This window comes from Pelodiscus sinensis, chromosome 25 (genome assembly GCF_052426305.1).
Source record: "Pelodiscus sinensis isolate ZL-2025 chromosome 25, ASM5242630v1, whole genome shotgun sequence".
Classification (NCBI taxonomy): Eukaryota; Metazoa; Chordata; order Testudines; family Trionychidae; genus Pelodiscus; species Pelodiscus sinensis.
Genome location: NC_143076.1, coordinates 9001009 through 9015034, shown reverse-complemented (window position 1 = coordinate 9015034; position 14026 = coordinate 9001009). Strand labels below are relative to the sequence as shown.

Below are 14026 nucleotides of genomic sequence, written 5' to 3'. Positions count from 1 at the left end.
CAAACGGGGAGCGGTGTGTGTGTGTGTGCGTGTGTCAGCCCTGCCACCTAGAGCCAGAAAACCGCCCTCGGGACAAGTGTGTTGGGTTTTGTTGTCTGACTTCTTTTCATGCTGCTGCAGCACTAATCTCTAATGATGTGAACATGGCCATCTCGCTGCTGCCAGCCGCTTCCCAGCGGTGGGATGCTACTGACCTGAGGAGAAGCCAAGGGTAGCTAATGGGCCATTAGCAGGCATTATCAAATTAGGATTATAATCCATCTTGACGTAAGAAATACAATGGCTCAAATTGTCTGCTTACTTAATTGCATCTTCAGAATTTGGCAGGAAATTAACATGAGCAATACTATCTTGGAACCGACTGATCACATTCTGCTTTGGCTGCTACAGAGCCTCCCTCCGTGGCCTGCTCGCTCCAGGAGGAGCCCAGACCCTGCCTGTCTGCTCGTGCTGGTGAAGCGCTCTGAACTCTTGAGGTGAAAGGGGCCTGAGCCCGAGCTGCCGTGGGACCCTATTTCCCGCTGTGCCCACTGGGGCAAGGCAGCCCTAGACCCACGCGCTGGGCCAGCTGTGCAGACATACCCTGAGAGCTGAGGAGGCACAGCACTGTGCAGGATCAGGCCCGGAGGGCGAGCTGGCTTCTCTGATGGATACATCACCAGAGCACTGACCACATATGGAAGAATAGAGACTGTGATTCCAAACTGCCTCTTCTTTCCTGCACTGCCAGAGAAACAGACGGATTCGTGTCTAGGGCTTTGCATGGGAAGGCCTACGGGGAAGAGATGCACCATCCTCTCAGCGCCTGAACCCGCCGCACTGGCTGAGTTATAACAAAGCTGGTCCACAAGTTTAAAAGCCAGCTCCCCTCGCGGACCAGCTGCCTGTTGCCCAGTGCTGCTGCCTCTGATACAGAGGCAGCAGTGCAGGGTGGCAGCAGCCCCTGTCCAGGGGTGTGAGAGCTTCCGGACCCAGTGTGAGCCGGGCTGCCAACCCGCCTAGTTCCTAGTACATTTCAAATGCAGAGCTGCAGCCGCAGTAAGTCCTGGACCCGGCGTGAGCCAGGACTGAGCTGGGCTGCTGGCCAGCCTGCTAAAAAATTCCTTGGGGTAGGGTGGAGGGGAAATGCGTGTAGTCTATTGCATTAACCTGTAAGCTTTTGCTTATTGGTTAACCGGTTAATTGACTGCACTATTACATCCCTAGTGCGGGGGGCATGAGGACTTTGCCTGGGCTGAAGACTCTGGAGCGGGGCTGGGGATGAAGGGTTTGGGGTGCAGGAGGGGGCTTAGGCTGGGGCAGAGGGTTAGGGTGCAGGGGAAATGTGGAATCCAGCTGGGGCCAGGGTTGAAGAGTTCGGGGTACAGGAGGGACCCCAGTTTTGGGCCAAGGGGCTTGGGGTTGGAATGGGGAGGGGGTGAGACTAGGGGTTAAGGTGCAGGAGGGGATGTGGGTCCAGGCAGTGCTTACCTCAGGCAGCTCCTAAGAAATGGCCGGCAGGTCTTTGTGGCTGCTAGGCAGGAAGGCTCCGTGCCCTGCCCGTGCCCACAGGCACTGCCATCTGTTGTGATTCCCAGCCAATGGGAGCTGCAGAAGCAGTGCTCGGCACGGGACAGCGCGCGGGGCGTCCCTTATACACCTCGGAGCCAAAGGGACCTGCTGGCCATTTGCCGAGAGCTGGCTGAGAACGGGCCGCCCAGGCAGTGGCTGGGTGGCTAAGTCTGGCCTGTTCCTTCCAAGAGCTGTGCAGACGCTGCGCCGAAGCGCTTCCTGGGTTCCTACTGGGTGGGGGCCGAGTCCCCGACGGGCACTGCCCTAAGGCAACAAGCTTCAGCAAAAAGACGCTTTTGTACGTGAAACCACGTGACCGAGCCAGGCTGCGGGAGCTCGGACACGTGTCAGTGGACGGCTGCGGCACTGGACACCCAGCCTCCTCAGACCACGCTGCAGGTTTCTTAGCGCCTCGGGGCGTTGAACTCTGGGGTTATCCTGAGCGCGCTCCAGAAACAGCCCCCGACATCACCAGTCCATCAAAGGAAAGAGACTAATCACACCGACGGTAAAACAGCCGCAGGCCAAGCTTCCTGCCCAACCCTTGGAAGGACCGACCAGGCTTCTGATCTCAGGGCGGCAGGGTGGGTAAGAATCAGCGCTGCTGTGCCCCGCTAGTAATGATTTCTTGAACCATCTTCCAGGTCCCCGACCTACGGGCAGGCAGAGCTGACATTTTGCATCCCAATTTGCCTTAATTAGCAGAAGAGAAATCCCCTCGTTTAGAACCACAGCGTCCTCAGCATGGATCAGATCAGCCAACACGTTTGAACAAAAAGCCTTCCCAGCTAAATGCCTTCACTTAGCGCCTTGAGCTCAGACACTTTACAGGGAGCTGCATGGCCATTTCACGGGTTGGGTCTGGGGTCTGGAAGGAAAATATTTCTAGTGGTTTCAGGTGGGGCTAGAAAACACAGCTGGTGAACAGCTGGGGGGCAAAAGGCTGCATGTTGCACTTGGGTCTCTGCTACTGGAGGGCCGAGGTCAAGTCTCGGCCCTACCTGACGTGACCTTGTGCAATCTCATCTTACATGGAGAAATGACAGGGGGGGGGGGCTAAAACGGGGGGGAGCTAAAACATGCAGCTCTATTAATAGTGTTCAGCAGCTGTGTACACTGCAAAATTATGCTGGCCCAATGCTCCTGCATTTATTACATTAACCTGCATGTCCACATTAAAAAGACTGGGACTTTTCAGCTTAGAAAAGGGGACTAAGGGGGGATGTGTCAGAGGTCTATAAAACCATGACAGGTATGTAGAAAGTGAATAAGGAAAAGTTATTTACTTGTTCCCCTCACACAAGAACGAGGGGGAAACCAAATGAAATTAATAGGTAACAGGTTTAAAACAAACAAAGGAAGTTTTTCTTCACACAGTGCCCAGGCAACCTGTGGAACTCCTCGCCAAAGGAGTTGTGAAGACCAGGGCTTTAACAGGGTTCCAAAAAGAGCCAGATAAATTCCTGGAGGTTAGGTCCATCAATGGCTGTTAGTCAGGATGGGCAGGAATGGTGCCCCTAGCCGGGGGGCGAGCAAAAGCCTCACAGTGGGCTGCATTCAGCCCACGTTGGGCTTTGATCTGCCCGTGAGGCAGTTCCAGGCTCTGGCCCCTAATGAGCATGTGCCACGGGGGAAGGAGCTCAGCCTGCTCCTCCTCCTCCTGCGCAGCCACTGGAGAGGAGGCTGCGCTGGGGCTGAGGATCCTCAACAGGGCCGGCCCTGGAGGCGCCGCTACCATGGACACACGATCACGGGCCGGCCACGGAGATGCTGCTACCATGGCCAAGCAGCTTGGGGCCGGCCTGTGGTTGTGGCAGCAGTGCCTTCGTGGCCAGCCCGTAGCCGTGTCAGCGGTGCCTCCAGGGCCAGCCCGGCACTGCAGCAGTAGCGCCTCCGGGGTGGCCTGTGGCTCCTCCGGCTTCCAGGGACATCCCCGGGCTGCAGCACCTCTGGGGTGGCCTATGGCTGTGGTCCCTCTGGGACCTCATGGCCACGGCAGCAGGGCCTCCTTCCGGGGCTGCAGCCATTGCTGCAAGGGGACACGAAGCCAGGTACGGTTCCCCGTTATGCCCAGACCCCTCGCCCCCACTCCAATCCTGCCACTTCCCTCTCCCCTCAAGACCTGGCACCCTCAGCTTGCTCTGACACCCTCCCTTGTTCCTACTTCCTCCACCTGGCCAGACACCCTACCCCCAGCCGGCTTCTGCACCCCACTTCCCTCCCAGATCCTGCAGCCCATCCCTATCCTACTTGCTAGCAGCCCTGTCTCGTGCACTGTACCCCTCACTGTTGTCCCTATTCCCGGCGCCTAAAGGGGTCCATAAAATCCATTAACTCTAGAACCCCAGAAAAGTAAATCCGGTCTATGGGGAACCCTGAACCCCTGTCGCCCCTTCCCTTCCCCTCACGCCATGAGGCTGGGGCACCAGAGGAGTGAGGTGTCTTCAGTTGGGGCCACATCAGTGAGCGGTGGGGGGCTTTGGAGGAGATTTTTGCTTCTCACTTCTGTGGTCCCCAACTGATTTTTTGGGGGTCAGTGACCCCCGACCCAGAAAGGGTTCCCCACCCCTGCCATAAATAAAGAAAACGTTGAAAGCTTTTGTGTTGGACATAAATTCATATTTTACTTTATTTAAAATGAAGTTTGAGAAGCCAACAGGAGAAAGTTAAAATGCTTCATGTTTCATCATTGAAATCAAGCCGTTCTTACTAGCTGCAGCGGGTTCAGAAAATAACGTCACCGTACCCATCCGGGTAGTTCTCAACTCCGCCCCTTCCACCCGAAACCCCGCCCTTTCTGCTCGAGCTTTCCGCTCAAGGCCCCGCCCCTTCCGGGTCGGCCCGCGGCCACTTCTGAAATTTGTGAAGTGGCCCCCTTCCAAAATTTTTGCCCAACCTGCCCTCACCTCTGTTTGTCAGAGGCTGGGAATGGGGGACCGGAGGGATCAGTTGACCCTGTTCTGTCCCCTCCCGCTGGGGCACCTGGCCCTGGCCACTGTGGGCCGACAAGACACCGGGCTGGAGGGACCTTTGCTCTCACCCCGTCTGCTGCTCTTGTGTTCTCATGTTCATTGTGCTTCTTGTGTCGGCAGTGTGCGTTCCCCGGCAGGGCCTGTATCCGTGCAGAGCTGGGGTGGTGCCCCATGGAGCAGGGTGTTCTGGGGAGCTTTTGCAATGCTCCGTGGGGCTGAAACAAGCCACGCAGGGTGTCTGGGAGCATGGGCTCAGCCTCCCACCGTGCGGCGTTCTCTCTCTCTCTCTCGGAAATCCTTCCGCAGCCCGTGGTCCTTGGTGTCCTTTTCAAAATCACCTGCCCAGGCCTCCTCGTGACAGCGGACGGCTCGTGCCCAGCTCCGCACGCCTGTGGTGAGTGCCGCACTCGTGGGTCGCCCGCTCTCCCAGGATCTGCGGAGCCACAAGAGGCACCCTGGGTGCGCGACGGCTCTGTGGAGGCCAGCTTGCGATGGGGACAGAGGCAATGCAGTGGTCGGGGGCATTCCCAGGGCAGCTGCAGCCCGGGGAGTGCCGGTTCGGAGCCCAGGGAACAAGCTCTGGCCGGAGGGATGGCATTGCCACATGGCTTTTTGAGGGCTCACCGCAGCTGCCGAACTCGCAGAAGGCCACGTTCCTGGAGCTGTTTGCCAGGCTCGGACGGACAGCTTCACGGACAGCGAAGAAACCAGAGGCGACCTCATGGTGGAAACTTGCACCCCCACATTCCCACCAATCCCTCAGGAGGGGCCAGCCCCAGGGGCGATCGTGGGGCAAGTGTGCGAGCCATTCCCGCTATAAGGGCTGAGGCTCTGGGCAATGTGCCGGACTTTAGGGACAGTTTACAGCAACGAGGTTCCCAGAGGGGGGCAGGCAGAATATGGCATGCACACCCCAGCTATGACAGTGTGCAAGCCCGGCTAGCTCCCCCCCGGAGGGCGGCTTGGGGCCAGCACATTAGTCAGTGACCCCCTCTGCCGGAGCAAAGCCTCATGCATGCACCACAGGGGGCCAGCACGCCACAAAATAACCCGACATCTGTCAGCGGCAATAACGATTGTACCTCAGCGCTTCTCTGAGGCGAATTGGAAAATGCTCTTTTGTTTATTTTTTGTACAGCGCAAATATTTGTAATAAAAACAATATAAAGTGAGCCCTGTACACTTCACCTTGGGTTTGTAATTGAAATCAATACATCTGAAAATGGAGAAAAACGTCCAAAATATTTCTAAGAAATGTAAATGGGTATTGCACGATTGTTTAGTGGTGTGGTGAAAACTGCAATTATTTGCAATAACGTGTTAACTCTTGTGATTAATGGTGATGTTTTAAAGTACTGGACAGCCCTGAGACGTATTATGGTGTTTGCAAGCTCTCAGGGAATGTTTTATTGAGCCCAAATCATTAATATTTTCCCTGGATCTCGGCTCCCAGTTAATTAGGCACAAAAATCCATGGTAACAGAATGCTGAGTTTCCAAAGTCAAATACTCAGAAGTTAGCAAATACTAGAAGTGTTTGCTTGTGCAACCTTAATTTGGTCCCCCTATGGATAGGGAATGTGGGGGGAAGGGGAACCCCCAAATGCCATGGGTGGGAGAGTCACAGGACTAGTGTGGGGGTGTCTGGTGCCCTCAGCAGAGGTCCACTCCCCTTCACCCCCACACTCACTGACAGCAACAGGGCAAACTCTCCAGCTGTGTTGCTCGGTGGAGGGGCGGGCTGCCCCCCACTCACCTGCGGCAAGTGGAGCGATGTGGCCAGAGGAGCCAAGCGAGCTGGGGCCGTGTCGCTCTGCTTGCCCCCTTGCTGCCGGTGAGTATGGGGAGAGGGGGCTGAGCCCTGCTGCCAGAGCTGGCCCCCAGCTCTGCCAGTACCCCAGGCCGGTCACTCGGGGAGAGGGAGGAGACAGGGTGGGGCACAGCAGGGGCAGGGAAAGGTGGGGCCTGAGGTGGAGAGGAGTTGCCCCAGCTCTTTTCAGGACTGGGGGGACCCCCTTATCAGTCGCCTCTGCCCCAGTGCATACGCCGTATGGTACAGCCTTTCATTACAGACCACGTCACGCCTTCCCACAGCACGGACAGTGCTCACTGCTTTTCAGTAGCTATCCAGTGACTGTGAGCATCCGTCAGTCAGCGGCCCGGACCTCGCTTCCTGCCCGCCCATCACGCCCTGCACCGACAGCAAAGTTAGGGCTCTTCTGAAGAGGAGCTTTTCCCAACATTTGGCCCAGTGCAGATGGGCCAAAAAAGCCTCTTCTGAAAAAACAATCGGAAAAAGGAACGTAGTCTAGAGATAGGCTTAGTAGCTGCATGGGATTTTATGAGGCTTATCACGGATCTGAGGATAGGTGCTACGGGGCTTTATTGGAAAAAGCTACGCAAATTGCAGACTGCAATTCGCGTAGCTTTTTCCAATCGCTTTTGCGGAAGAGGCTTTTCTGCCATTTGGCCCAGTCTAGACGGGGCCAAATGGTGGAAAAGCCTCCTCTTGTGGCGGAACCCTTATGCCTCATGAAACGAGGGACACAGGGCTCCCCGAAAGAGCGCATTTGCTCTTCTGCGAAAAAAGGCGGACAGCAGACACGTTCCTTGGACATGGCGGGGATTTTGTGGGATACCCCTGGTCTCCCGGAAACCCGGCAGTGTAGACGTAGTCTCAGCGAAGGATTCTCTTAGCTCCCTTGTGCCGAAAGGCGCAGCGCCCGTTTACAGAGCCGTGACCGAGTCACAGGGAGATTGAGGACAACGGTGTGAAAATATCCAGCAAGGTCAGGTGCCCAGCTTGACTCTTCAGAGGACTGAGCACTCAACGCCCAGCTCCTTTGACTTCTCTTGGAGGTGGGGTGGGGCTTGCAGGAAGGGTGGAGTGGGACAGGGCAGAGCAGAGGTCAAGGCCCCCCCCGCAACTTGGTAAGTCTGTGCCCAAGGGCGGAGATCCTGCGGACAGCTATCCCGTAGTCTTCTTGGCTATCCCACCCTGCTTTGCCCCCAGAGCTCTGCCCGTCTCGGACACTGACTTAGGCAGGGCTCTGGTGGAAAAGCCACTCTGCGAATTACAGCGTGTGGGCATGTGCACAAGGGAACTGAATTGAACGCAGGCAACTTCAATTGTGCATTTTCTCAATTCGGAGGGCCGGACTTCGTACCCCCAATGTCCCTTTAGTGCAATTGCCTACATTTATCTTTGGGGGTGCCTGCCCCACGCAGGTTACAGGGGCTAAAGCAGCCCTCAGAGAGGCTGCCCACAACCCAGCGATGGGGAGGCTCACGGAGACAGCCCAGTAAGGAGGTGGCTTGATGGAGCAGCCAATCTGGGCAAGGGAGATGGCTGTCGGGAGGGGTATCTCAGATGGAGCGGTGCTGGGCCGGGCCGGGGAGCTCCAGCCTGAATGACTGCCAGGCTGACGCCCCCATACTGGGGCGGAGAAGGTGCTGGGGCTACAGGGAACAAGCAGCAGAGGTTGGAGGAGGGGCAGTCGGTGGCTGCCAGTGCTCAGGACCCAGAGTAACGGCTGGGCCCGGGTCTCCCCATCCCTTTGCTCCGCACTTACCGATAGGGAGCGTGGCCCCTCCACACTTCATTGCGCTAAGGACCCGAGGAACCCTGGGCAAATCTAGCGCTATCAATGCTAAAAACAAAGGAGGAAAACCCAGTTCGGTGAGCACAAGGATCGGACGCTGCTTTTTGAAAATTGCCCATGCCAGCGGGACAGCATTCTTCCTTCATCTGCCAGCTGCAACGCACCTCAGTTGTGCCTCCAGCTTTCGTTTCTTGTACCCCAAACTCACGTTGAAAATGCAGGATCCATCATAGAAGGGGTTAAACCAGGCAAGTGGGAACCTGTGCACGGCCTTGGCCAATTAGGGAAAGGGTTTTTAGCAGCCAATCAGAGGGCAGTTTGCAGGGGCAGCCCTGTATATAAGGAGCTGGCCAGCAGTGCGAGATCCTTAAACCCTGGCCAGGGAAGGTGCATGGCCTGGTTCCCTGGGACGTGCCTGTGGCAGAGCTGTGCTGGGTAGGCTGCTGGCCTTGCTACAAGGGCCAGGAGGGTGCAAAGGGCCACAGGGAGGGTTAACCCACACCCAGGTTTCCACGACCCACCCTCCCGTACGGTCCTTAAATCTCCATCCGGCCGGGTTCTGAAACATCTAAAAATACCTGGGATTTTGTCCTGCTCATTTTTTTTCAAACGCCGCCTGCCCCGAGCTGGGAGCCCAGAGCCCCGTGGAGGAGCCTGCTGCCTGGTGAGCTGCCCGGGAAAGCCAGGGGGAGCAGGAACCCCCCCGAAGCTCCCTCCGATGGGCCTGCTTCCCTGAGCCCCACGCCCCCTGTCTGACCCGGCCCCTCTGCATGGCCCTCCTCAAGCAACTCTGGCCCTGTCCCTGACACCCCCTGGCCCCTCATCAGTCACCGTGGCTGCCATGCAGAGACGTCCCCGGTCCTTACTCACGAACTGTCCCGCCCGACTACTGACGCCCTACTTCTCCCCACTGCCCTCAGGCCCCTGACCCCTCCTTACAGGCGACTGAGCCCTTTCTGACCTCCCCGCAACTCACCTGTCCCGATTCCTGCATCCTTCCAGTTCGCTTCTCTTTGAACCTGCCCCCAAAAGCCCTTTGCCTCCCATTATTCACCCCACTTTTCCAAACATTGCTCTTCAAGCCCACCCCAGACTGGCCCAGCCAATCCCCCAGGCCTTTCCTTCAGCCTGGTTCAATTTAGCCCTGCCTCTAATCCCGACTTCCTTCCTCTCTGCCTAAACACCAAATGATCCTTAAACCCGAGTGCCCCCAAATTTGACTGGATCTGTTCCAAAACCTGGATCCGGGCTTTAGAGCCCCAACAGCCTGTGGACCAAGCCATTGAACTCGTCCTTCTTCTGAAAATCAGTAATCACCCCCTCAACTCTTCCTGAAAATAGCCCTCTCCTCGTCGAATTTGATGTAGAGGTGAGTTTTCTTCATTTTCTGGATTATCCCCTCAGGAGTGTCCTCTTTTTTGAAAGTTCAAATATGGTCACCCTAGTCACAGGGGAAGGAGCTCAGGGAACTAGAGGCACTAAGGGAGGGGAGAGGGGGGCAGGACAAGGTTGCTGCCTGAGGGTGCCTGGGTTGGGACCCAGAGTATTGGGTGGGCCTGGTTCCCCCCCTTGCACCACACCTTGCCACCAAGATGTGGCTGATACAAGCCACAGTCTGTCCCAAAGGTACGGAGCTAGACTTTGGGGCTGCAGTCGGCCAGAGGCAGGTGAAAGTGAACTGCTGATATGCCTGTAGGAGGAGGGGAGAGACCACCGCACTGCTGGAGGGCAGTGTCCTGATGAGGATGCCGCGGTCCGGGAGCAGTGCGGGTCCAGAGCAGGAGCACGGAGCACAGACAGGTAAGGCACCAGCATGAAAGAGTCTCTGCGGATGGAAAGAAATTCCCCAAAGCAGGAGGTGCTGCAGTGTTGAGTCCTGCCCTGCGATACTGACAAAAACACAAGATGGTGCATTTGTGTGAGAAGAGCTTGTTGAGGAGAGAGGCCCAGAGCTTGCATCCAGGTTGTCTCCGCGCTCATTTTATAATCCCAAAGCAAAAGCCTGAGTCAGCTAACAGGAGTCAGTCCTGGGTGCTGCACTGCAGTGTAGACGTACCCCATGTATTGCACCTTTCTTTGTATGCTGTTTTTGTAACTTTCTTCTTTGGCTGGTGTGTTGTAAAAAATAACATCCAGAAATAATTTAGACTGATCTTCCTCAGCTAGACAAAGTAGTCGTGTTTTACAATAATGAAAAGAGGAGACGTTGTTTTACTTTTTAGAGGACCTCCAATCTCTGGTCACATATTGGCATATCATAGAAAACCCGGAGAAAACAGGAAAACTTGTAGGAAGAGTTGGGGGGAGATGAAATCAAAACCACCTTTTGCGGGCTGTCCAAATCCAAGGCACACTACCAGCCCTTCAATGCCACAGACACATATAGAACGCAAGCCCTGACTTCTTGCTTGGAGTCTTCTGGAGTCACTTGTCCCTGTACAAAACACCCTGCCACACCAGAATCTCCCGCTGACCCTTGGTGGTGGCAGGCTTTTACATCTACTTTGCAGAAACAAATGACTGTCCCAAGGCGTTCATGTGCTCTGTAGATAGACGTCAGTGTGGACTGCACAATTATGCCTCCCTAAGAAATTAATGAGTCACCAAAGCAGCATTTTTCTCTGATATTTACCAGGCCTGGGTAAATTTTGTGAAACAAATATCAGCTAAATAATTTAATCCCCAAACTGCAAAATCCTTCAAACAGTGGTAGATATTTAGTCAGCACTGCTAGTGTTCATTTCAACCTCACTTGACACTGGATTTGACTGTTGTAGTATTTTAAAACAGGGGAGGGAAACTTCTTTTGGGTTGGGGGGCCGTTGTGCTCCACCCCCCTGAGGGCATCAGCACAGCCTCCCCAATGCTGGGGGGGGGGGGCAAGCCAGGGACCGCACCCAGCCCCCAAGCTTTAGGTTCCCCACCCCTCTTTTAAAAGAACCTTATCACAGACTCCTCTCTGTTTATAAACTTCAGGGTGACGGTCACTGTAACACCTTTGATCTGTGAATAAAACCGTCTTCTAGTTTATTTTTGCATAAGCTTTTGTGGGAAAAGCCCCACTTCTCAGATGCATGTGAGAAGTGGGTCTTTGCCCACCATAGCTTATGCTCCAGTAAATCTGTTAGTCTAGGAGGTGCCACAGGACTCCTGGCTGTTTATGTAGATTCAGACTAACACAGCTACCCCTCTGATAGTTTATTTGTGTTGCTTCATGGAGGGGCAAATCCAGGAATAACTTTGTTTAAAGGAGGGGCAGAAGAATTTAGCAGCTCCCTTTTGTGGTTTGTAATGGTTTGGTCTCTGTTTTATAACTGCAGCATGCTGTTTTCCATGCAACAGTGTAAAAGAACAGGCTTCCACTCAGCAGTGACTGTAGGGGGCCAAACCTTCAAGCGAGGGAAGCATTCACAGCATCTCCTTCTAGGAGCTGGGGGGCGGCAGCACAGCCTTGCTTGAAGCCCTTTCCATCGGGGCAACGTGCAGAGTGGGGGGCTGAGAGCCACTGCCCCGAACCTGTACCGGGAGCCCCCCTCGGGACGGGGGGCGCCTCTGGTTTCCGCCTTGCCCGGGCTCGGCTCGGCGGCTCAGCCCCCTGCCCGCTTTTGGGCCGGCCGCGCGTTCTCAAGCGCCCGTGGGAAGGAGTCGCCCGCAGCCCCGGCCCCCGGTCCCCAGCCCCGCCGGGTCGCGAGGAGCGCGCGCTGGCGCAGGCGGGCCCGCTAGGGGGAGCCAGGCGGGGCCGGGCCGGGCCGGGCCGGGCGGGGCCGTGACGCGCGGCGGCGGGCGGTGAGTATAGGCTGCGCGGCCCGGCCGGTGTCAGTGTGATGAAGATTGGCGTGCAGGTAAGCTGTCATTCAGCGGGGCAGCGCTCCAGGGGCGGGCAGACCGGGCGGGCGAGGGAGCCGGGCAGAGGCTCTGCCGGGCAGGCGCGGGGAAGGGGCAGAGGGCGATGGGGAGCCAGGACCGGGCGTGCGGGGAGCAGCTCTCAAGCCGGCCGGGGGCTGCGGAGTTGGGGCCGGTGCGGGATCCGCGCTGCCGGGGCTGCGGACCGGCCCGCGCTCGGCGCGGAAGGGGGAGCCCGGGACCGGCCAGCTGCTCGCGGGGCGGCTCCGCTCCCTGCCGGTCCCACGCGCCGGGCTGGCCCCGCTCCCCCGGGAGCCTCGCTCGCGCCCGGCGCTGGGCCAGGAGCCGAGGACCGGAGCCCGGCCGGGCGGGCGAGCTCGGCGCTCCCAGGCTGGGCTCGGCGGTGCGGGCTCGCCGGGCTGGCGGCGCTCCGCGGGCGGGTCTCCCGTGGCGAGCCGGGCCGATGCCGCCGGCGGAGCCCTCGGCTGGGCAGGCGGGGGCAGCGCCTCGGGGAGCCCGGCTGCGCCCCGCGGGCACCTGGGTGGGGGCTCCGGCCACCGTGGCCGGGCTCGCTGCTGGGCTGGAGCGAGCCCCGGCTGGGCGCGGAGCGCTGCGCGCCGGCGGCGACAGGGACCGGAGCTCGCCCGTCGCCGGGGCTTTGTCCCGGGCGCGCCGCAGCCCGAAGGGGCCGAGCGGAGCTGCCGCGGGTGCGGGCAGCGCTCGGGTTGGGCCCGGCCCGCGCGGTGCAGGGGGAGCCGCCCCCGACGTGGCTTCGGGCTGGGGCGCGACTAGGCGGGTCGGGCGCCCCTCGCCGACCCAGCGCCGCCTTCCCGGAGCCCGGCCCCGCGGCCCTTCGGCTGCCCGTGCGGGGCGCGCGGCACTTGCTGCGGTGCCCGGGCGGCGGGGGTTGAATGAGATGCGCGGGGAAGCCGCGTTCCCAATCAGAGCCGGCCGCTGGCTGCCCCTGGGCGGGCTGCGGCCGCCTCCGGACTGTCGGGAGGCCCGGGTTTGCAGCGAGCCGGTTCCTGCCGGGTGCCGGTCCAGTGCTCACAGCGTGTTGCTCACGGGGCTCCTCCGGGACTTGTTACTCCCCAGTGGACGTGACCCGTTGTGGTGATGCAACACGCCAGCCCTGCTCTCCCCGGGAGCCAGCCAGGGTGAGTGGGATGCCGGGCTGGAGATCGGGGGAAGCGCTGGACTTACTGCCCTGGCGCGGCCAGGAGCGAGAGCGCTCTCCGGGAGTGTGCCATTGCGGTAGGGTATCAGCTGGAGGCACAGAGAGCTCTGGCTCCAAATAGTAAGAGGCCAGCCAGAGCCTGGGTCCCTTCCACCGGGGCAAACCCGAGTTCTACAAATATTGTAGATGTGTCGGGAGAATCTGGAGTAGCTGCGACTCAGAGCTGGTGCAGAGTTTAAATTAAATCAAACCCCCAGTGGCATTAACACCAGCAAGGGCTGTAAAAGTTCAGCTCGAGTGCAGTTTGCTTAAAGCTGTGTCTCCTAGAGGCTTTTGTTTAGGTTGCTACAGAGTTGGCCTTCCCTGGTTTCTAGTTACATGAAGCTTCTCTGAAGGGCCTTTCAGCTAAGCTCTATCTCACTAAAAACACATCCCTCCGTGTAACAAGAAACCCCAAACCAGGCAGGATATTTTAAAACTGAAGCAATGAAGATTAGATTAAGTCTCCTCCAAACAGCTCTGTTCTGTTATTATTTTTGGCTGGAATGTGGGGGAAGGCAGCTGTCTCTGACAAGTCTTGTGAGAGTGGGAATATATTTTACATGTGAGGTGGAGCAGTTTTGCTGTTGTAAATAACACTGGCTTTGAAAGCGCTCCGTAGCCAGCTCTGAAATGCTTGGTGCCAGTGTAAAGCACGTTCCAGTTGGGCTTTTGTGGATTTGTTTATTAAAGAGGGCACTGACCTCAGAACGGGCTTTAAGGTATGAACCCCAGACACCTTTACATTGTTTCTCTGCATTTATTCACACATTCGGTTTCGCTTTGGCCTTACCGAACACGCTCTGCTCCTCAGACGTTACTTTGAACGGCCTCCCTGGACTT

General features: G+C 57.6%; 1 protein-coding gene across 11 annotated transcripts in view; it reads left to right on the top strand.

Moving 5' to 3' along the window:
* Positions 1 to 11836: 11836 nt before the first annotated feature.
* The window catches only part of PKNOX2 (PBX/knotted 1 homeobox 2), a 341221-nt gene continuing 339031 nt past the window's right edge, over positions 11837 to 14026 (top strand). For 4 of the 11 annotated variants that reach the window (XM_075909454.2, XM_075909458.2, XM_075909459.2 and 1 more), the window contains exon 1: positions 11839 to 11966. The gene's annotated coding sequence lies outside the window, so the exon portion shown is untranslated. Of the gene's footprint in view, positions 11967 to 12883; positions 13125 to 14026 lie in introns of those variants that run through there. The other 7 variants (XM_075909448.2, XM_075909451.2, XM_075909446.2 and 4 more) reach the window with 4 other exon arrangements.